Source organism: Bos grunniens, chromosome 12 (genome assembly GCF_055505025.1).
Source record: "Bos grunniens cultivar Pamir isolate PY7600 chromosome 12, Bosgru_T2T1.0, whole genome shotgun sequence".
NCBI classification, from domain to species: domain Eukaryota; kingdom Metazoa; phylum Chordata; class Mammalia; order Artiodactyla; family Bovidae; genus Bos; species Bos grunniens.
The window spans coordinates 31,607,731-31,631,299 of record NC_141176.1 but is presented as its reverse complement, the minus strand read 5'-3'; the positions used below and the strand labels follow the sequence as shown (position 1 = coordinate 31,631,299).

Below are 23,569 nucleotides of genomic sequence, written 5' to 3'. Positions count from 1 at the left end.
GGAGCCGGGCCTGGCTGGGCGCTCAGAGCTCCGGCTGGCTGCGGGAGACCGAGACCAGTACCCTGGGGCCGCCTAAAAGAGCTGACAGAGGAGGCAGGGGGAAAGAGAGAGAGGGAGCAGAAGAGAGACAGAGAGACTGGACCAAAGAGAGTAAGAAGTCTTAAATAAGAAAAACAGACTGAGACACACAGGATAGAATAAGAAAATATAATGTGCATGTGATTGGAATTCCGATGGATAGAATGGGGAAAATCAGTATTAGAAGACGGTGTTGGAGAATTTTCTAAAGTTGATAAAAGATAAGAATTATTAGATGCAGGAAGCACAATAAATCACAGAAGAGAGAAATAAAATGAAATCCACACCTTGACATAAAGAAGTTAACTGAAAAACAACAAAGATGATGGGAAGACAGTAAAAGCAGACAGAAGTGATGGGTCGCTCCCAAAGGAATAGCGACAAAATTGGCAGCTGACTTCACAGCAGGAGCAATGGAAATGCAAAGAGAAAGTGACTGTTAACCTAGAGTTGTGGACATGGGTTAACTATCATGTGAAGGTAGAAATGAAATAAAGACATATTTAGGGCTTCCCTGTGGCTCAGATGGTAAAGAATGCAGGGGACCCAGGTTTGTTTCCTGGGTCTGGAAGATCCCCTGGAGAAGGGAATGGCAATCCACTCCAGTACTCTTGCCTAGAGAATTCTATTGACAGAGGAACCTGGTGGGCTATAGCCCATGGGGCCGCAAACAGTCAGACATGAATGAGCAACTATACTTTTTCTTCTTTAGGGAGCCAAACTGCAAGAGTATTTATCACCAAAAGGTGTCCACAAAGAATTTTTGATGATGTATTCCAGAAAAAAGGAAACTTATCCCAGAAGATGTGAGAGTCAAGAATGAAGAATAAGCAAACACTGACTGTAAAATAATAATAATAATGATAATAATTCTAATTTTCAAAGGAAAAATTTCAACTAAAATGTTGCATGATGTCATGTAAGATGGAGAAATGATAATTGAAGAGTTTAAAAGCCCTTTATTGTTCAAGAGAAGCACAGAGATATAAAAATTTAGAATTTCCATTTACCTATTCATATTACAAGCTTAAGAATAATTACTGGAAGAAAAAAATAGAATGTCTAATTCTTATAACAGGAAATATAAAACAATGGAAAATTTCCCTTAATCAATCTAAGGGAAGCAGAAAAGATACTAAAAAAAAAAAGACCAGTAGAAGGTTCACAATTAAATAGCAGAAGTTCAATTCAGTTCAGTTGCTCAGTCATGTCTGACTCTTTGTGACCCCATGGACTGCAGCACACCAGGCCTCCCTATCCATCACCAGCTCCCAGAGTTTACTCAAACTCATGTCCATTGAGTTGGTGATGTCATCCAACCATCTCATTCTCCTGTCGCCCCCTTCTCCTCCTGCCTTCTATCCTTTCCAGCATCAGGGTCTTTTCTAATGAGTCGGTTCTTTGCATCAGGTGGCCCAAGTATTGGAGTTTCAGCTTTAGCATCAGTCCTTCCAATGAATATTCCGGACTGACTTCCTTTAGGAAGGACTGGTTGGATCTCCTTGCAGTCTCAAGAGTCTTCTCCAACACCACAGCTCAAAAGCATCAATTCTTCAGTGCTCAGCTTTCTTTATAAAAATAATGGTTATAATTACACACTAGTTATTTAGTAATTAAATGAAGCATATTTACAAATGAAAAGATGGAGATTGTCAGATTGAATATAAATAACCAGATGTTGCAAACTTATAGACAGGGGGCAGTTCTGAGAAAGCCTTGGCAGGATGAAGAGGAATTTTGGAACTAAGGCTGCCCCGTAGATGGGTCTTAAATGAGGCAGAAACGGCGCAACCCCAGTGCTCCCACCATGGAGGAACTTCCGGGGTGAGGCGTGACCCAGGGGTGAGTACCACCATGGGCCTGAAGATGTGACGTCATCAGTTACTCTCAAAATGTGAGAAGCACATGTCTATGGCCACCACAGAGAGAGGAGTCTCCACATTTAAAAGAGAGGCTTGGGCCAGCTTTGTAGGTTTTGCTGAGTAAGAGTTCTGCTGTTTTCAACTGAGATTTAGGTAGAGGAGAGAGTGATTAGAGAGAAGGTTGGTAGCAAGAATTATAGGGTGCTCTGAGGGAGAGGGGGCAGACCAGTCACTTCATGCAAAGAAAGGGGTCTGGAGAACTACCTGGGAAGGTTGGCAGGGATCAGCTGGGGTTTGGGGACATGTATGAACTCAGAAAGTCCTGACTCCTACATGATAAGCTTCAAAGAGCCAGGCTGGTCAAAACTGCCTGCGACCAGGGAACGAGGAGGGTGTGCAGCTGTGGCCATGACCTGGATGGACAGGGTGGAAGGCAGCTGGGTCCACCTGCTTGGACATGTGATGCCTGCAGAGAGAGGTGCACGTTCAGTGAGAAGCTCACCTGGAAGCCAGGACCAGAACAGGCTCCCCACTAAGCCATCTTGGAGCAGCTAGTCTGCACGAAGCCAGGGGAAGAGGTGAACAAAGAAGAAAACGGCCTTTCCCTTCCCCAGGCAGGCGTGTGAGCTATGGGCCCACTGGGAGCTAGTGGCTGGCAGGAGAGGCGGGAGGCAGGCAGGCTCAGGTGCAGTGAGACCACAGTTTGACTTGGATTGTACTGGACTTTTTAATATCAGAGAATCAGACTGTTTATTAACAGCTGAAAGTGACAGGAAAAGCTATGAAGTCTGCCCTAGATTCTTCCCGAGGAGACAGGAGATCTGTTAGAATAATTTTAAAAGACAGTGGTGTGGGAAAAGGTACTGTACCATTTCGTGATTTCCCTTTACCAAGTAGTCCAGTGGTGCTTCAAATATTAACTGGTGTAAAATACTGCTTAATGTGGTAATTAGGACTGCTGCTGCTGCTGCATCACTTCAGTCGTGTCCGACTCTGTGTGACCCCAGAGATGGCAGCCCACTAGGCTCCCCCATCCCTGAGATTCTCCAGGCAAGAACACTGGAGTGGGTTGCCATTTCCTTCTCCAATGCGTGAAAGTGAAGTCGCTCAGTCGTGTCTGACTCCTAGCGACCCCATGGACTGCAGCCTTCCAGGCTCCTCCATCCATGGGATTTTCCAGGCAAGAGTACTGGAGTGGGGTGCCATTGCCTTCTTCGGGTAATTAGGAGAAAGACTCCTAAAAAGTTGAAAGTGAAAGTGTTAGTCGCTCAGTCTTGTCCAATTCTTTGTTATCCCATGGACTGAAGCCTGCCAGGCTCCTCCATCCATAGAATTCTCCAGGCAAGAATACTTAAGTGGGTGGCCATTCCGTTCTCCAGGGGATCTTCTTGACCCAGGGATCGAACCCAGATCTCCCTCATTGCAGGCAGATTCTTTACCAACTGAGTCACCAAGAAAACACTTCTAATTAGGGCGGGGACCAGCACCCACATTTCATTTTTATAAGCGCAAATGCTTATCCCACTGACATTTGAACCCGAGGCAGCGGAAGTCCTCTGACCTGGCTCACCTCTTGAAGCCTGCCACGCGCACTGCTTAGGGAAGGCGCGAGCACTTCTTTGAGAAATAAATTAACATATTTATTCCTGAGAGGCTCTCTAGCACCCCTCGACGAGTGTTAGCCGCACTTGGTGTTTATTAAACACAGATGAACCCGATTCTCGAAAGAAACGCCTGCATTTTTCGCAAACCTTCCAGAGGTCAATTTGGGGCCCCTCCTGCATCAGGAGTCCCCGTGCCCTCCACGTTCCTCGTGCTGGGTCCCAATTCCTGCTGCAGCTCATACTGGAAGCTGTCCCCAGGGGAGAAGAGCAGACCCCACTCCTCGAAGCCCCCTGCCCCCGGGGGCGCCGGGACGTCCGGGGGCCGCGGCGGCGCGGAGCCGGAGCGGGACGGCGCGCGCACGGCGGCCCCGGGGCCGGCAGAGGGCGCTGCGGCCTCCCCGGCGGGGCTGCGGGGCTGCGGGGCGCGGGTCCCTGCGTGTGCGTCTCGGGGAGGCCTGGACGGGGAGCGCGCCTCTCCACCCGCCCGCCCGCGCGGTCCCCGCCGCCCGCACCTCTCCGGCCAGGCGCGCGGGGTGCGCGGCGCGCTCCGAGGCCCGCGCTTCGCCGCTCCCCTCTCCCACCCCGCCCCGCCGCTTCTCTTTGTCCCGGCAAGGCGGCCGGAGGGGCGGCCGCTGCATCCGTGGGGGGGTTTCAGCCTCTGGGTCCGCGCTCCCCCGCCTCCCCCGCGCTCAGAGCCTGGGCGGTGCCGGCGCGGGGTGAGCGCGGGGCGCGAGCGGGCGTGGGCGGGCGGCGGCGGGGACCGCGCGCGGGGGGCGCCCCTGCCTCCTCCGCCCGCGCCGCCGCTGCCGCCGGCTTCTCCCCGCAAGTTTGTGGCCCCCCCACCCCCGTCTGCGGACCTGCGCGGCCGCTTGGCCGGGTCCAGACCTGTCGCCAAAGAGGAAAACTCGAGCTGGAGGCGGAGGAGGCGTGCGGGAAGCCGGTCCGCTATGAGCCTCTCCATCAGGGCAGCGTGGCTTCCTGGGCACCTCCCGAGGCTCTTTCCCACCCAGGTGAGCGGAATCTCCTCTGCCCCGTCCGTCTGGGTCTGGAGGGGCCCCGGGGCCGGCGCTCTCGGACCCTGCGCGGAGCCGGGGAGCGTCCGCTGCGGGGGCGCTGGGCGGCGCGGGGTGGATTTGGGCTTTTCTGCCATCCGAGCGCTTGCTCTCTCCTCCCTGCATCACCTGCTCCGGCTGAGGTTTTTTTTGCAGCTCCTCCGGCACCTTCGCGTGCTGTCAGGTTAAACATCCTCTGTTTTCTAAGGGCTGGTAGGTTGGTTCAACCGAATCCCTACCTCTCCATCCCCCCCACCCCACAACACCCCCAGCTTTGGATAATTTGTTCTGCCTCTTCGTCTTAATTTAGTATGAATGTGTTATTTCCTTTGAGCTGTGTAATGGTAAAGCAGCGAAGCGGTTTGCTACATCCATTTTTTTTCTTTTCTTTTTTTTTTTCTTCATTCTGAGCCTGTGCACAGAAGGAATTTCAGGCGCACAAGTGATGTTACTACCATTCTATTTTAAATACAAACACGGAAAGAAGTACTCTTGGCAGGGTACCAAAGGCGCCTGTACTCTCTGTTATATAAGTGCTTTTAAAAAAAATATTTGCTCATTGGTAAAGTTATAAAAGGAATTACCAGAGCATCTCTGAACAGAGGGTGAAGAGAAGTCAGAGCCACAATTTCTGCTTTAAACCAAAACTTTCCAGGAAGATGAACATGGTCTTAGCTGGAGATAGCCTTAAAGATAACATAGAGTCCTTTCTTTGAACTCATTAGGTAAAATTGTAAAACGTTAAAAAAAAATAGAATAGTTTTGTAAAGGCTCTTGAGAGACTTGGTGAAAATTCTTTAACTACGTATTGATAGTAATAAAAAAGATCCCGCAGATATTCTTTGTGGCTTTTAAACTAGTGACTTATTTTATTTTTTATAGCTGATGGAAACTTAGTAATTATGAGCTGCCAGTTATTAAAGATTTAAATAACCTTTAATATCTCTACTTGTGTTTATGGATTTTTTTTTTTCAGGGAAGAAGACAGAAGTAGGAATATCAAGTGTACTGTTGTCTGGGTGCTTCCTTTTGTGACCCCCAGCTCAGTGTTCTATTCTAATTGGGTTTTGGTGATGGTGTGATATTTGGAATGTTAAAAACTCCTTAGTGATTCTAATCTGTAGCTGAAGTGAGACCCATAGGATAGCACTGTTTCTTCTAATTTGTCACTTTGTAGCCGAAGGTGTCCGAGAAGGCAATGGCACTCCATTCGGATACTCCTGCCTGGAAAATCCCATGGACAGAGGAGCCTCGTGGGCTGCAGTCCATGGGGTCCCTGAGGGTCCGACATGACTGAGCGACTTCACTTTCACTTTTCACTTTCATGCATTGGAGAAGGAAATGGCAACCCACTCCAGTGTTCTTGCCTGGAGAATCCCAGGGACAGGGGAGCCTGGTGGGCTGCCGTCTGTGGGGTCGCACAGAGTCGGACACGACTGAAGGGACTTAGCAGCAGCAGCAGCACCCCAAGGTGTGGCTACAGTGGTTTAAAGAAAGTAAAAAATAAGTGGTTAGAAATATGGGGAGAGAAAAATGGTATAGGAAAGGAGATATGTTGAAGAATTATAGCATGTTCACTTCTGTATTTTGTCAAAATATTTTCTTGATTTTTTAAAAATCCACAAGGAGTAGTTGATATTGTTGTTTAGTTGCTAAATCATGTCCGACTCTGTGCGACCGCATGGACTGTAACAGGCCAGGCTTCTCTGTCCATGGGATTTCCCAGGCAAGAATACTGGAGTGGGTTGCCATTGCCTCCTCCAGGGGATCTTCCTGACTCAGGGATCCAACCTGTGTCTCCTGCGTTGGCAGCTGGGTTCTTTACCACTGAGCCACCAGGGAAGTCCCCCGGTAGTTGATGTTTATCGGGACACATGGTCCCCTGTTGACTAAGTTGGGGAGTGAGACATTTCTCTGTGCAGAAGTGACAGTGACATTGAGTCGTGGTATCAAGATACTCCTTTCTGTTTATATGGAAAGACAGTCAAGTCTTATTAAAAGATCATTCTCTCTATCACATTCAACACTCATTGAGTGAATACATACTAGCCAAAAAAGTGCAAAAAAGCTTTTATTGTCTTTAAGATTGGAAAAAAACCTGGCTGCTGAATCAGTGTTTTCTTTCTACCTTATGTAATTCCCAATATTGCAGTCTAGGGGTGGATCTTATGGGTGGTTTGTGAAGGCTTATGTAAGAGCTGCGACTATGCTTTTCGTATTCTGTGAAACTCCCTGTTTTGGCTATTACATAATTGACACAGTGCTGGATCGGAGAAGCCCAAACAGGGAAAGGATGTACAAGCCCAGCCCAGCACAGGCGCTTTCATAATGAATCGCTGCTGCCAAATTAGAGGGAACAGCAGGGACGGAGGTTTGTGAAAGAGAGATAAGAATAGCGTCCAGAGGACCGATGTAAGAGACGACAGTTCTGCTTAGCGGTTTTCTGGAGATTTTAATGCTGCCGTATTAACCTCTCTAGCCTTTTGTGTCTCCCAGCAGAGGTGCCTTGACTGGAAAGCTAATGAATGTTAAGCTTCAGGGTCCCTTACTCTGGCTCCATCCAAGCCCCCAGGAGGGACACTGGCAATGTGCTCCCATGGCCACAGAAGTTTGCATTTGTAATTATGGATTTTTTTTTTTTTAAATAAGGAAGACACTCTCTGCCTCTCACCTCCCGTACGTCATATAAATGTAAGGCTCTACAAACCCTGAATCTCCCCTGTTTCCTAATTATGTTCAAATGTTAACTTTCAAAAATGCTTTTTCTTATTTCAACATCTGAAGTCTTATGAAAAGACAAAAAAAAAAAAAAATCTGGCCAATATTGTAGCTGAGCTGCCGAGAAAATGCAGATTGCTAATACCAGGGCTGAGTGGTATTATCAGGAATCAGGTGGTTACCTGGAGAACCAGCTCTGCCTTGTGAACACACACACACAGGGACTTTTTTGGATCTCGGTGTGAGCCAGAGGCAGAGAAAAGCTGAGACGGAGGCGGGTAAGGAAAGAAAGTGGGTTAAAGCTCTTCCACATCTCAGAGAGATGGCTGCAGAGGGGAAAGGGAGAAAAAAATGAACTACCAGAAGCTGCTTCATTAATAAAGTTAATAGCAACAGATAGCATCAGCTCCATAGGAGACCTTCCTGTAAACTCCTTAGGCTCTGTCTTTAATATGAATTCTAAACAGGGAGCAAACTCAGGCCTGGGAAATATCCTGCAGGAAACAAGTGCAGGCTGGGAAGGGCTGGGATGCACTACTGAATTGTTCCCATTAGCAGTTTTATGGATAAATGGAAGACTGTAATGCCCACCACGGGAATGTTTGAGAGGGGGTTGTTGAAATGGGTGGAGGGTTTTCCTTTTCTCTGAAGTATTTCTACTTCATATCTGAATTAAGATTCCTCAGATCTTACCATCTTGACCCCTTCCCACCAACCCTCATACCCCTTCCAGCCACTTATTTGTCCATCCACCCACCCATCCCATTTACCTGCCTACCTAACCTCCCACCCACCCACCCACCCACCCATCCATCTACCCATCCATCTGTTCATCCATCCACCCATTCATCCATCCAGCTTCCCACCTATCACCCACCCACCCATCCATCCACTCACCTACCCATACATCCATCCACCCACTCACCCATTTATCCATCCAACTACCCACCCATCACCTCCCCACCCATCCATCCACTTACCCACCTGTCACCCACCCATGCACCTGTCCATCCACCCATCCAAACATCCATTCATCCATCCATCCATCCACAAAGACACTCCCTTTAACCAAACTTTAGTTTGGCTTCTGGAACTGTGTTGGTGCTTACGAGGGGGACCTGGTGCTGTAGGCAGGCTCATGGCCAGTGCTTCCCCACAATAGCACTCACCCCTCTAATTCTGTTGCGGTGATTTCTCAGACCTGCCCTGGGATCCTCCTCTTTGGTCATGTGAGGTTGTGTTCCTCTTGGGTCTTGGGTGGTGTTTTGGTTTGGGATCAGGTACGGCTGAGGGCTGTGCAGGGCAGCTGGAGTCCAGTCCACACCACTACATAAACCAGGAGTAGAGGGGAGGTTGTCTGTCTTCCTTGATGGTTCCCACTGGCTTGTAGGAGAGCGGCTGGCAGGAGAGTCTCATTTCAGCCCAAATTCCTGCAGTTCCCTTGGAACAAGTGGTTAAGTGAAAAATGCTGACACTGGGAACTCCACGGCTCTTTCTTGGGGGATATCAAGAACTTAGAGCAACTTTGGAGGTGAAACTGAACCCCAGAGAACCTCTGGGGCCTGAAGGTGTTGGGGTTGGTTAGGGTTTGAGAAGGGGCGAGTGCTCATTGGCTGGTGAGGCTCCTGTGTGCTCGGATGGCCACCCCGTGTGACTAATCAGAAGACGTGTGTGTTGACTTGGCAGCAGGTGGTCGTGGATCCCTCAGTGGAAAAGATGAGAAGCCAGTAGGGGAGCAGCGAGCAGGAACTCTCTGCTGGAGAAAGGCCTAGCCTTCCGGGGTGCATGGGGGACGGGGTGGAGGACAGGATCCACAGCTGTTTACTTCATCAAGCCATTAGCGAATAATCATTTCTATCCCTGACACAGCCAAGGAAATCCTCCTTGTAGATTAAGTCTCCTTGGGTTGTTCGCTGGCGGGTTGGAGCATAAGGGCGGCCTGGAGGAATGAGCACACAGGTAAGTGGCATTAGGAAGATGGCATGAGTAGGAGGTTGACAGGTGGCATTTGGAAGGTTGTGTGTGTAGGAGGCTGGTGGGCTTACCTCTTCTCTGTGCCTTTCGTTTGCTGTGCATGGTCTCTCACATGGCCGGCTTTTCTCACGTCGCCTACTGTGTTTGGAAAATGGGGGATTGAAGGTTATTCCTGGCTGTGTTATACTCTTTCCTTAGCTTTTGTAAGCGAGCTCTCTTCTTATTGGCTGTTGTTATGTAATTGTTGTTGTTCAGTCACTAAGTCGTGTCTGACTCTTTGGGACATCAAAGCATGCCAGGCTTCCCTGTCCTTCACCATCTCCTGAGTTTGCTCAAACTCGTGTCCATTGAGCTGGTGATGTCATCCAGCCATCTCATCCTCTGTTTCCCCCTTTTCCTCCTGCCCTCAGTCTTTCCCAGCATCACAGTTACATAATGAATCAGTTACATATACTGTGCATAGTGGTAATATGACACTGTCTTAGTCCCTCTGGACTGCTGTAACAACATACATCAGACTGGCGCCTTATCTACAGCAGACATTTATTCTCACTGTTGTGGGTTCTGGTTGGTCCAGGATCGTGGTGCTGGCAGGTCTTCTAAGGGGCTGCTTTTTGCTCTGTCCTCACTTGATGGAAGGAGCAGGCCAGACGCTCTCTGGGGCCTCTCTTATTAAGGTACCAATCCCATTCATGGGCTTCCCAGGTGGCACTAGTGGTAAAGAACCTGCCTGCCAATATAGAAACGTGAGAGATGTGAGTTCGATCCCTGGATGGGGAAGAGCCCCTGGAGGAGGACATGGCAACCACTCCAGTATTCTTGCCTGGAGAATCCCATGGTCAGAGGAGCCTCGCCAGCTACAGTTCATGGGGTCCCAAAGAATTGGACAAAGATTCGCTGAAGCGACTTAGCACGCTCATGCAATCTCATTCTTTTGAAGGTTCTGCCCTCATGATCCACTCATCTCCCTAAGTCCCCACCTCCTAACACCATTATCTTGGGCATTAGGTTTTTAACATATGAATTCTGGAGAAACTCAAACATTCAGACTGTAGTATATATTTAACCAATACTTTATGTATGGAAACGTATTGATTTTAAGATATAATTGTGTAACTGGGCACTTTTCAAGCTTCGATCAATTCTAACCTCTTTTTGGTTATTTTTCTTGAATTTTCTAGGTAGACAATCATATCATTTATAGGTAATTATTATTTTGGTTTCTTTTGTTATTTCTGTTTCATGTTTTATTGCCAGAGTTTAGACTAGATAGGAGAAGAGATTGTTAACTCAGTCTGTTGAGTGATTTTTTAAAATATAAGATTGAGTTTTGTTCTCTAGGTTGGTGTGTTTCTCCTGTCCCGTAGTGGGTAGGTTGTATGGCCCCTCAGGATTTCTCGTTATTAGTCTTGTGATGCTTCGTGCACCTGCAGACTCACTGTGCAGGAAGTTCAGTTTCCTTAGACAAACAAAGCAGCGTGTACACGTAGTCGTTAGAGGTGAGGCAGCAGTGCACGTGATGAGGACTGAGCCAGTATTGATGACAGGTTGATGTTGACTTGGAGAACTTTGACTCACCTGCAGAAATGAAAAGCCAACATAGTGTATTAGCTTCTATAAAGACCGTAATAAGGCAAATGCATTTGTCCAGAAGCATGCTAGTATTGATATAGTGATTTTAAGTGCTTTTCAAAAGTAATATGGCTGAAGCATGGAGTACAGAGCCTTGGATTATAAGAAATGGCAACAAAACAGCAGAAGCAAATAACGAACACTTCATAGAGAAGTTACATTTTTATGCTTGACCAGACTTACTGCAAAATACTAATCTGAAAACTTAATATGAGCACAATTGCTGTTAAATGACAGTGTAAGAGAAGTAATCTCGAATCATCCAGAATTAATTGTCTTTGTACAAGGCTGTTTGAAATTACTCAAAATAGCTTCTGAAAGTAGACAACCCTTCTTTACACACAAATAATTGCCTTCTCGGGTTGTAAATGTTGCTGCATATTAAACCAAGCATATTTTTGTACCTAATTCTTATATTTCTATCAGCTTATTTTATGGGGAAGCCAATTTGAGAACTGAAATCATGCAACAGAATAACTGTAGTTGAAATGAATATCTCTAAGCTTGATGCATTTTGTCTTCGTGTTGCACAATATCTTAGGAAGTGTGTATGACAGACATGCCAAAAATTGCATTTAATTTCCTAAAGACTCTAGTATTAACAAATTTTATATTAGTTTAACTGGTAGCTAGTAATATGTTTTATACTGAGAGAGTCAATATGCTTCTACCAGCAGAGGAAGTTAATTTAATACAACTACTTTGAGCTCTGCTCCCAAACTTCATACTGAATTTTTTCTGCTGTGTTTTAGAATTATCATTTTGACAACTATCCAAGGTATTATAATGGAATGTAAATGCGAGTCAGAACTAATATCTCAGTTTGAAGAGTTAAAACAGAAGAAAGCAGATATGTGGTCTGAAAATCACCCTTGTGCAGGGTTGGGACTAGAAAGAGATGAGTCAGGCAGTTGCCTCAAGCACAAAGTGTAAGGGGGTGCTAAAAACCTAAGCAATAAAAATAAACAATATTTTAATATGGTTAAAAAATGAAAAATAATGCAAAAATTCATGAACTAATTAGCAAACATTTTAAAAAGACAAACATTTTAGAGAGTCTTTTGTGTAAGACTCCAATATGGCATATGGTGACTAATCATGTTACTGATCATATTTAAAAAAAATTTTGCTGATCGTGTTTTAATTTAAACTTTTGGTATTGTTCATGAATTTTTTTGCATTAATTTTTAATTTTAAAAATATCATTTATCTTAGAACCACCTCTGGAATGTTAGAGTAAGGACATTCTGTAAATTCTTTTTTTCCAAAACAGTATGAGAACAAAATTTCACTGAGTGAGGCAAAAATTGTCAAAGCTGAAACAAAAAGACTCTTAGAAGAAAACACAGAAGTAAATTTTCGTAATCTTAGATTAGGCAATGGTTTCTTAGTATGATACCAAAAACATAAGTAGCAAAAGAAAGCACATTTAGGTTGGGCTTCATAAAAATGGGTATTAGAGAGTATCATCAACAAAAAGCCCATAGAAGGGGAGCAAATTTTTACAAATTATGTATGTAATAGATAGATCAAATAGATCAAGAATGGTTGCAATTCAGTTATATAAAGATAGAAAGTGAAAGTCGCTCAGTTGTGTCTGACTCTTTGCGACCCCATGGACTATATAGTTCATGGAATTCTCCAAGCCAGAATACTGGAGTGGGTAGCCTTTCCCTTCTCCAGGGGACCTTCCCAACCCAGGGATCGAACCCAGGTCTCCCACATTGCAGGAGGGTTCTTTACCAGCTGAGCCACAGGGAAGCCCATATAAAGATAAACAACCCAATTAAAAGTTGAGCAAAGACTTCAAGTTGATATTTCTCCAAAGAAGATATACTAATGGCAATTCTACCTATTAAAAGGTGGTGAGCCTCGGTTATTAGGGAGATGCAAATGAAAAGCACAACGAGATAATCACTACTCTCCACTAAGATGGCTGACATAAAAAATACAGGCAACACCAAGTATTGATGACTATTGGAACCGTGATCCGTTGTTGGTGGAACTGTGAAACAGTGCAGCCACTTTGGAAAATTGTTGCTGGTTACTCAAATTATAAACAGAGATATAATATAGCCAGCAATTTCCTTCCTAAGCATATACCTAAGAGAATTGAAACTTATATACCAGTTTGTGTGTAATAGCCCCAAACTGGAAACAGCCCTGGTGTCCATCAGCTGATGAATGGGTAGAATGTGGCATGTTCATACAGTAGAATGTTAGTCATTCATAAAAAGGAGTGAAGTACAGTCTCATGATACAACACGTGTGAACTTGGAAACATTTTAAGTGGAAGAAGCCAGACATAAAAGGCCACATGTTATGTGTTCCATTTATATAAAATATCTAGAATAGGCAGATTTGTAGAGACAAAATAGATCAGTGGTTGTCAGGTGCTGGGCGTAGGGAGAATAATGGGGTGCCTGCTAATCGGGACAGGGTTTCTTTGTGGGACAGTGAACATGTCTTCGATTTTGATAGTAACAAATGTAGTGAGTCTGTTAAAACCACTGAATTGCACCCTTTAAAATGGTACATTTTATGGTATGTTAGTTGCGTATCAGTTAAGCTGTTATTTAAAAATGTATTCATCTTGGTTACTGCGTTTTTTGCTTCCTCTTAAATTTCATGCCAGAGGCAAAAGCTTTGTCTCATCTTAGACCTGACCCCTGTGTTGCTTAACAACAGGCTTGTTGCCTTTCAATTCAGTCAAATATCTAGGTCAGAAGATCAGAAACCTCAGGAAGGTTGGTCCTTACGTGTGAAGCAGCAGCAACTGATACTAGAGAAGGAAACTCCAGTGAGTTGGTAGAACCTTGAGAGCAACATTCAGAAAACGAAGATCATGGCATCTGGTCCCATCACTTCATGGCAAATAGACAGAGAAACAGTGGAAACAGTGTCAGACTTTATTTTTTGGGGCTCCAAAATCACTGCAGATGGTGACTGCAGCCATGAAATTAAAAGATGCTTACTCCTTGGAAGAAAAGTTATGACCAACCTAGATAGCATATTCAAAAGCAGAGACATTACTTTGCCAACAAAGGTCCATCTAGTCAAGGCTATGGTTTTTCCAGTGGTCATGTATGGATGTGAGAGTTGGACTGTGAAGAAAGCTGAGGGCCGAAGAATTGATGCTTTTGAACTGTGGTGTTGGAGAAGACTCTTGAGAGTCCCTTGGACTGCAAGGAGATCCAACCAGTCCATTCTGAAGGAGATCAGCCCTGGGTGCTCTTTGGAAGGAATGATGCTAAAGCTGAAACTGCAGTACTTTGGCCACCTCATGCGAAGAGTTGACTCATTGGAAAAGACTTTGATGCTGGGAGGGATTGGGGGCAGGAGGAGAAGGGGACGACAGAGGATGAGATGGCTGGATGGCATCACTGACTCGATGGATGTGAGTCTGAGTGAACTGCGGGAGTTGGTGATGGACAGAGAGGCCTGGCGTGCTGCGATTCATGGGGTCGCAAAGAGTCGGTCACGACTGAGCGACTGAACTGAACTGAGAGCAACATTGTGTGAGCTTTTAGTGGGGGCTTCCCCAGGTGGCATTAATGGTAAAGAACACCCTCCTCCACCCACCCACCCACCTGGTCAATGCAGAAGACATAAGGGACATTGGTTTGAGCCCTGAGTTGGGAAGATCCCTGGAGGAGGGCATGGCAACCCACTCCAGTGGGTTGAATCCCAAGGACAGAAGAGCCTTGTGGGGTACAGGCCATGGGGTCACAGAGAGTCAGACACAACTGAAGCAACTTAGCATGTGTGCAAAATCTGTGCGTCCAGCAGGGCCCTGCTGCGTATCAGTCACGGGAGTGCCATCTGGTGTTCATGGCTGTGTAATCACTGGGAAAAGCCAACAGCATTGTAACAGATATTTGTTTTTAATTTTCAACTTTTTATTTTATAGTGGGGTATAGCTGATTAACAATGTTGTAGTTTCAGATGAACAGCCAAGGGACTCAGCTGTATATATCCATGTATCCATTCTCCCCCAAACTCCCCTTCTGTCCAGGCTGCTGCATAACATTGAGCAGAGTTCCCTGAGCAGTAGGTCCTTGTTGGTTTTTCCATTTTAAATATAGCAATGTGTACATGTCCATCCCACACTCCCTAACTGTCCCTTCTCCCTGTCTACCATAAGTTCGTTCATTCTCAAAGTCTGTGGAGCAGATTGTTTAATAAGGAGGAGACAGACTATACTTTACAGAGTAGCACTGTCCAACAGAAATACAGTGTGAGCCACATTAATGTTTCTAGTAGCCATATTAAAAAGGAAAACAATAGGATGAATTTAAATATATTTTGTTTAACTTAATCCATCCAAAATATTGTCTTCAGATAAGTGATATTAAAAATAGGGAATGAGAGATAGATAGATGGTCTAAAAAGAGGTCAAAAGGTTTATTTTGCAACTGACTGCAAGTTCATACAAACAAACAAACAAACAAAGCAACTTAACAATAGGAGCTCATTTAACAGGTCTCCTGGTAGGAGGGAAGATTATTTAGGTGCTTTCTGCTCCATTTTGGAAGAAGGCACGGCTTGTGAACATGTGGATTTTTGTACACCGGTTCTCACACGGCCTCTACGCCATTGGTTTTAGTCCCGGCAGCGCTGGGCGCCCCGTGTGACATCCATAGCGGTAGGGGTGGTTGTGGTGGGGTTCATAGCGGTGGGAGGTGGTGGGAGTGCTGGTTGGGAAGGTCCTGAGATAGACGGGTTACTGAGTATATTATTAAAAATAATGTAATAACGTAGCCGAGAGGGAGTTGGCAGTCAATAGGGACCAGGTGGGAAGAAGGAACCAGAAACGTGCTCTCAGCCCTTCCAAATGCTGGAGGCGATTCATTTCTTGTCTTCTAGGTGCCCTGAAGATGTGCCGGGTTGGAATGGAAACAGTTTATACCGAGACTCCCTGATGCTTCTCAGAAAAATGACGTGTGCACAGAGATAGGTAGTTTTGAAGATTTAATTGTTTCATAATCACTGGGTTTTCCAATTCTGTCTATTTGCTTGTTTGGAAAAATGGTAAAATTGTCATTTCTGCAGGTAATAAAATGGTTGAGTAACAGTAATTTTATATGAGTCAGCCCAATAATAGTAGGCATTCTGTGGTCTCTTGCAGTAGCATTTGGGAGGAAAATTTGCGTCTTTTCTATCACCTAAAAACTATTCCTCTCGCTGGGCAATTTAGAGAGGAAAATAAATTTTGCTGATTTGTTTTGAAATATAGTTTTATTAAGGATTTAATTAATATTGTTAATATTGTAGGATTTATAGTTGCTCTGGCTTTTTATTTCTCCTGAATTCTAAGAATATAAGAAGCATAACAAGTATAAATTTGGTGCAATTTAAGAAAATTAAGATCTGGAAAATGGACATGATTATTCATGTATCAGAGGTATTCTTCCCTTGATAAAAGCCTTAAGTCCTTAAGATCCTTCATTTATATGGTGTATTTAAGAATCGGTTTTCAGATCATTAACTACTTGAGGGATTAAGATAGAAAATTGAAGTCATGTAATCCATTGAGGATTAATCTGAATGTAAGATTAAGTATCTCTGAAATCCTAGCCAATGGAAACATGGTGCGTTTATTGAAACAACTCCCATTATGAAGAGCTTATTTGTGGCACAGTTATTGTCTAGATTCAAGAACTCCTGCACTGACTGTACTTTCCTAGTGAGACGCAGCGTGTAGTGGAGTGCTGTTTACACATCCCCGGATCCTCCCCTTTCTTCTGAATTTTCCTGTCCCTTTTCCCTTTAAGGTTTCCACACGTGAATTGTCAACTAGAGCCAACTGTCACCAATGGCAGTAACACTGCTTTTCTGTGCGTCAAGGTAAGTTTACGTGGGTTTCTATTCAATTTATAGTTCCACTTGACTGGGACACGCAGTTGCCTCTTAAATGTTGTGTGAGACTTCTTGGTACTCCAAGTAAATCGCTGGTGGTGAATTTGGGTAAATATTATTAATGATGCAAGTGAATTAAACTGGGTTTTCATGTGAAAGCGTAATTTAGTTTTGCTTTTTTTAAGACGTGAGAATTATATTCAGATATGAATTGGAACTCCAGTTCAAGCAACGTGTCTTGTTAATGATTTTAAAATTGAGGAGTGTGTCTATAAAGACATCTCTTTCGTAGGGGTAATTAATCTTTTTCAGTGACAAAAGGTTGTGGTGTGGTTGTTAACATGTGTTGAATAATATCAGTTGACAGAAATAGGACGAGATGATGCAGTCGTTTTTGAGGGCTTGCTTTGATTAGAGAATGTGCTTCTTGAGAGAGAGAGACCAGATTGGGAGGGAAAAAGTTAATGAAATGCAAACAGAGTTCATTAAATGATGCATAGAAGCTTTACTGAACCACCAAGATTGCGGAAAGTTTAAAACATTTGAGACACTTGAGAGACGCTTTTCTGAGGGCTGTTCTAGCCCATATGGCATTTTGTCCAAATTTGACAAAAGCGTCTCTTCCATGGACCTTTTACTTCCATCTGATGGAGAATGGTAGAACTGCACTAATTTTTAGAACGAGGTACTTTATTGCCATATGCTGGAAACTTGTAATATAAATAAATTACCCATCTTTAAGTCATTAAAGTTGCGATAAAAATACAGACAATTTTTTAAATGATGTGATTGGAGTCCCATTGAATGCTGTGGCCTTGCAAAGTTTACAGCCCTCTGTGAACTGTTGTTTTGTTCTCTGGACAGATTGTAAGGAAGGGAGGCTTTTTATTGAGTTCTACTCCTTAAAGACAGGAGAAAGAAGTAATAGCTTGGGGTGTGGCTTTGATTGGACACTTGGATTGATTGAAAGAAACTTATCAGAGGGACAGTGGCTACTGTAGGTTTGGAGGCCAGAGGGGTGGCCTGGGTTTTCTAGGCGTAAAACTCAGGAGGGAAAACCTAAACCATGTTTTAAACCAAATTAATGACCAAGTTAATGCAATCCTTGTATGGAAAGTTATGACCAACCTAGATAGCATATTCAAAAGCAGAGACATTACTTTGCCAACAAAGGTCCATCTAGTCAAGGCAATGGTTTTTCCAGCGGTCATGTATGGATGTGAGAGTTGGACTGTGAAGAAAGCTGAATGCCGAAGAATTGATACTTTTGAACCGTGGTGTTTGAGAAGACTCTTGAGAGTCCCTTGGACTGCAAGGAGATCCAACCAGACCATTCTAAAGGAGATCAGTTCTGGGTGTTCTTTGGAAGGAATGATGCTAAAGCTGAAACTCCAGTACTTTGGCTACCTCATGTGAAGAGTTGACTCATTGGAAAAGACTCTGATGCTGGGAGGGATTGGGGGCAGGAGGAGAAGGGGACGACAGAGGATGAGATGGCTGGATGGCATCACTGACTCGATGGACATGAGTTTGAATGAACTCCGGGAGTTGGTGATGGACAGGGAGGCCTGGCGTGCTGCAATTCGTGGGGTCACAAAGAGTCCGACACAACTGAGCGACTGAACTGAATGCAATTTAGTGATAGAGAATGTGTGCTTCAAATTTCAAGCACTTCTAAGGTGGTTTTATTCTGTAGGTCATCGTCTCTGTAATATTCTTATTCTTAAGGACTATTTAAACTTGAGTTTTGGTGGGAGAAATATCAATAACCTCAGATAGGCAAATGACACCACCCTTATGGCAGAAAGTGAAGAGGAACTAAAAAGCCTCTTGATGAAAGTGAAAGAGGAGAGTGAAAAAGTTGGCTTAAAGCTCAACATTCAGAAAATGAAGATCATGGCATCCGGTCCCATCACTTCATGGGAAATAGATGGGGAAACAGTGGAAACAGTGTCAGACTTGATTATTTTGGGCTCCAAAATCACTGCAGATGGTGATTGCAGCCATGAAATTAAAAGACGCTTACTCCTTGCAAGGAAAGTTATGACCAACCTAGATAGCATACTGAAAAGCAGAGACATTACTTTGCCAACAAAGGTCCATCTAGTCAAGGCTATGGTTTTTCCAGTGGTCAGGTATGGATGTGAGAGTTGGACTGTGAAGAAAGCTGAGCGCTGAGGAATTGGTTTTGAACTGTGGTGTTGGAGAAGACTCTTGAGAGTCCCTTGGACTGCAAGGAAATCCAACCAGTCCGTCCTAAAGATCAGTCCTGCGTGTTCTTTGGAAGGACTGATGCTGAGACTAAAACTCCAATACTTTGGCCACCTCATGCGAAGAGTTGACTCATTGGAAAATACCCTGATCCTGGGAGGGATTGTGGGCAGGAGGAGAAGGGGACGACAGAGGATGAGATGGCTGGATGGCATCACCGACTCGATGGACGTGAGTTTGAGTGAACTCCAGGAGTTGGTGATGGACAGGGAGGCCTGGTGTGCTGCGATTCATGGGGTCGCAAAGAGTTGAACACGACTGAGCGACTGAACTGAACTGAACTGAATTGTTGGGCGTATCCATAATGGCTGACTTTTCCTTACTGCTGGGTTTTTGTAATTAATCTTTGGATGAGATAAAAAGCTGTTATGTTGTTGTTAATGGGTGGCTATTAATTGACAAATACAGGGTAAGAGAGATACAGCAAAGTGTTGGGCCCAGAGAGAGGGCTGGGGGTGGAGAATGTGACTGATAACTGAACTGTAACTGAGATTAAAAAAAGGACAGATAGGTGATGGTGCTAGTGTTCTTGGTAGCTGAGGTCATGGGTAGAGGTCATGGTGATTGTTGGCATGGTCAAGATGGTGGTGGCAGCCACTGGGACGCTGATGAATCATACAGAGGAAAGGACTGGGAAATGGAAATGAGGCTGGGCCATAGACACAAAATATGTGGCCAGGGAAAAAGCTTTTTCTTTCTTGGGTGCTGATGACCGAACTGATTAGAGGGAGCTCCGAGGGGCTTCTCTGTGGAATGATAAACACATTCTGTTATGGTGTCAGTTATCCATCTCTTCCTCCCCTGGAGGAAACCCGCTTAACATAAGAATAACAATAAAGAGACCTCAGAAGGACTTCCCTGGCGGTCCAGTGCTTAGACTCTGTGTTCCCTGTTCTGGGAGCCCGGGTTCGATCTCTGGTCGGGAAACTAGATCCCGCACGACACAGCTAGAGGATCCCGCGTGTCACAGTGAAGATGGAAGATTGCACATGCCTCAACTGAGACTGGGTGCAAATAAATAAATAAAAATAAATATTAGGGAAAAAGAGACCTCAGAGAATACTTGTAATTCCAGTGAACCTTGGTGTTTATTTCCCTTACCCCTGCCAAGGCCCACATTTCTTTCCTGTGTGTGCGGTGGGAGGGGCGGCGGGTGGGGAGTGGAGGGGGGTTGATCCTCTGAATACAAGGTAGAAGAATGTATGATCAATTAAAAGAACCGTTTATGTGATTTATGGAAAGAGGCCCTGGTGTTATTTATATCTGAAACCTCTCTTCCCGGCTCCCACCATATGTACATGATTGAAGAAAGAAACAATGTAGTTTTTTTTTTTTTTTTTTTTTAATGAGTTCAGTGGCAGAAGGAAAAGGGGAAAGAGGATTAGGGAGGCTTATGTGAGTTAATTCCCCCCTAGATAATTGCTTAGCTGTGTGTTTCACTTTGTTTGTAGATACTATGTTTTTTTCTTTTCCTTTGGAATACCAAGGAAAGAATGAGAATATGATGTTTTGGGTCTAGTATTTGGTACCTGTGACTTTGAGCTAATAATTTCTTGTTCCACTGAGCTCAGATGGTAAAGAACCTGCCTGCAATATGGGAGACCTGGGTTCTATCCTGGAGTTGGGAAGATCCTCTGGAGAAGGGAATGGCAACCCACTCCAGTATTCTGGCCTGGAGAATCCCATGGACAGAGGAGCCCGGTGGGCTAACTTCATGGGGTCACAAAGAATTGGTCATGACTTAACGACTAACACTTTCATTTTCATAGGGAGAATGATATTTACTACTAGGAAAGGTCTGTGAAAACACGAGCTTCATAAATGTTAAAATGAAACAATGATATTTAAGAACAATCCAGTACTCTCATTATCATTAATCTTCATAAATTTGGAGTTGACGTATTTTATCACTCTGTGATCCAAATAATTGCCTTGATTATTTTAATAAGAGATCCTTTCCGCTGATTATGTAAGGAGGTAGGTCCACTGCAGCAGGAGAGATGTGGACATAAACAGTAGCTTTTTAAACGGCAGGGTTAGTGGGTTATCATATGGTAGAAGGTGTTAGGTTAGGTGCATAGCACCATGTACATAGCACATTGCTAAATGGAGTGATGTGACTTTACAGTGTTTAAATGCTGGTTCTGTCTACCATTTTGGTGAGTGCTCACTTGCTTCAGTGCTGTGTGAGCCCATGTGTATGTGTGTTTGTGTGTGCATGCTCAGTCCCTAAGTCATGTCCGAATCTTTGCCACCGCTTAGACTGTAGCCCACCAGGCTTCTCTGACCTCATTGTTTTGTTTGTTTATTGAACACTATATAAGGTAGGTGCTGCCAACACCCTCATTTTCCAGCTCAGAAGTGGTGAGGGTTGAAGCTGGATCTTGCAGCCAGCTGTGCCCTTAACCACTGGCCTCTACTGCCTGCCTGGACATGGGACTGGGTTCCCTCCTGAAAGTCTTTTTTGTATCCGGAATTCTGTATCCCCCATTGTATGAAGCTTGATAGTGTCATAGACAGAACTGCTTAAAAATGGAGCAGATCATTCTGTCATCAGCAGGCACCAACTGAACAAGGCCAGAGGGATCCTAGATACAAAAATTTGTGGGACTTCCCTTATAGTCTCTTGGTTAGTGCTCTGAGTTTCCATAGCTGGGGGCCTGGGTTCCATCCTTGGTTGGGGGACTGAGTTCCCATAAACCGCACAGTTTGGCCAAAGGGAAAAGAATACTTGCATCATATAGTGAGATGTGAGGAATTGTTGGTTATAATTTGTTTCCTAAAGACTTAGAGATTTTTAAGGACTTAATTTTTTTTTTCCCACCAAAGAAAGTCCTGTGAGTCTGAAATATCTAAATGTCAAATAGGACTGAAATACACTCAGATTTTGAATATGTAAAGAAACTTGGCAGTGCATGTATTTTATTTTCTGCTTTAAAATGATCCTCAGGAATAGATTAGAAGCACCAGGGTATCAAGGTCCATTATTTCAGGGATATTGAGGTTAATCTTTTTCCCAATCCATCTTGTCCTTAGGAAGAAAACATAGGAGTAGAGACCAACCATATTTCAATACTTAAATCCACAGGCCCGGAGCCCAGAATGTTAGGAAATTGGTTGTTGGGGGTGAGGGGGGTACAGAGTCAATAGAAGTCATGTGGACAATCCCATCAAGATGATAAGAAATCACTTAGTCTTTTCTGTTGTCTGTTTTAAATGGTGCATAAGACCGCTCAGTTTTCCATGCACTGCTCTCTCAAACTGTTAGATACATGCTGTCATCCAGCCCTCTAGCTATGAATTAAATCTGTGTTCTGTTGGATTCGAGGCCAGATTTGATTAAACTAGGTCATCGGGGCACGCTCAGAGGGGCCTGGATCTCACTGGCAGTGTGCCATCTTTGGTAATTAATGGGTAAGCCGCCAGTAGGCAAATGCGATGGCTTCGCTCCTGCTATTAGAGACAGATAGCAGGGAACTGTGTAATATTTGAACAGGCGTCCAGTTTGTGATGAATTACAATAGGAATCCTGGAAAAGTTCCTGCGTTCCTCACTTTATGTCAGATGAGTTCATCACATTTAAAATGATCACAGAAATTACAGAAGGATTAAAAATGAATGGGTTATTCAAACATTTTCTGACGTTGCTTTAGCTTGGACATTTTTCATACAATGTGGATTTCCAGCCCCATCTTCCCTCCTGTCAGAAACACTGAGAACCTGTACGGACATCAGCCACTTGGCAGTGGTTTCCTGGGGCAGAAGGTCAGGACTTTGTGTTGAGAGGTCACATGGAGATCCATTTCTAGCTCTTCTTTTGAAGGTTTAGTTTGGTTCTGTTCAACAACAGGAGCTTGAATTAAGTGGCTTTTTAAGATCTCCTTTTGCCTGCAAAGGACTTTGTGTTTAATTCATCCTCATGTTTTTGTGGTGGTTATTCTTTGTACTTAGCATCCTGATTGCTAGAAATGCTGTGTGTATTTAGTGTCCATGTGCTAAGATGGAGACCTTTGTCTAGATGCCAGGAGAGGCAGAGAATGTCCCTGGTGGCTCAGAAGGTAAAGAATCTGCCTGCAGTGCGAGAGATCCGGATTCCATCCCTGGCTCAGGAAGATCCCCTGGAGAAGGGCATGGCAACCCCCTCCAGTATTCTTGCCTGGAGGATCCCATGGACAGAGGAGCCTGGTTCCATGGGGTTGCAAAGAGACATGAGTGAGCAACTAATGCTTTCACTTTCAACGATAGGAGGATGAATTAAATGGCTTTTCAAGATCTGCTTTTGCCTGAAAAGAACTTTGTATTTAATTCATCTTCATATTTTTATGGTTGTTATTCATTGTACTTAACTTCTTGATTATTAGAAATGCTGTGTGTGCTTAGTGTCCAGGTGCTAGGATGAAACATTCCTCTAGATGCCAGGAGAGGCTGAACGGCCTTTGCAGAAGTAGTTGTCACTCTCTGTGGCTTGAGGAGCAGCCTTGGTATGTAGGGGAGGGAGGGAGGTCTGTGCATTTTGTAA

General features: G+C 44.5%; 1 protein-coding gene across 2 annotated transcripts in view; it reads left to right on the top strand.

The window, feature by feature from the left end:
• Positions 1 to 4,417: 4,417 nt before the first annotated feature.
• Positions 4,418 to 23,569, top strand: part of MTUS2 (microtubule associated scaffold protein 2) — a 394,983-nt gene continuing 375,831 nt past the window's right edge. For both annotated transcript variants that reach the window (XM_086328484.1, XM_086328483.1), the window contains exons 1-3: positions 4,418 to 4,554; positions 15,787 to 15,877; positions 16,695 to 16,767. The gene's annotated coding sequence lies outside the window, so the exon portion shown is untranslated. The remainder of the gene's footprint in view (positions 4,555 to 15,786; positions 15,878 to 16,694; positions 16,768 to 23,569) is intronic.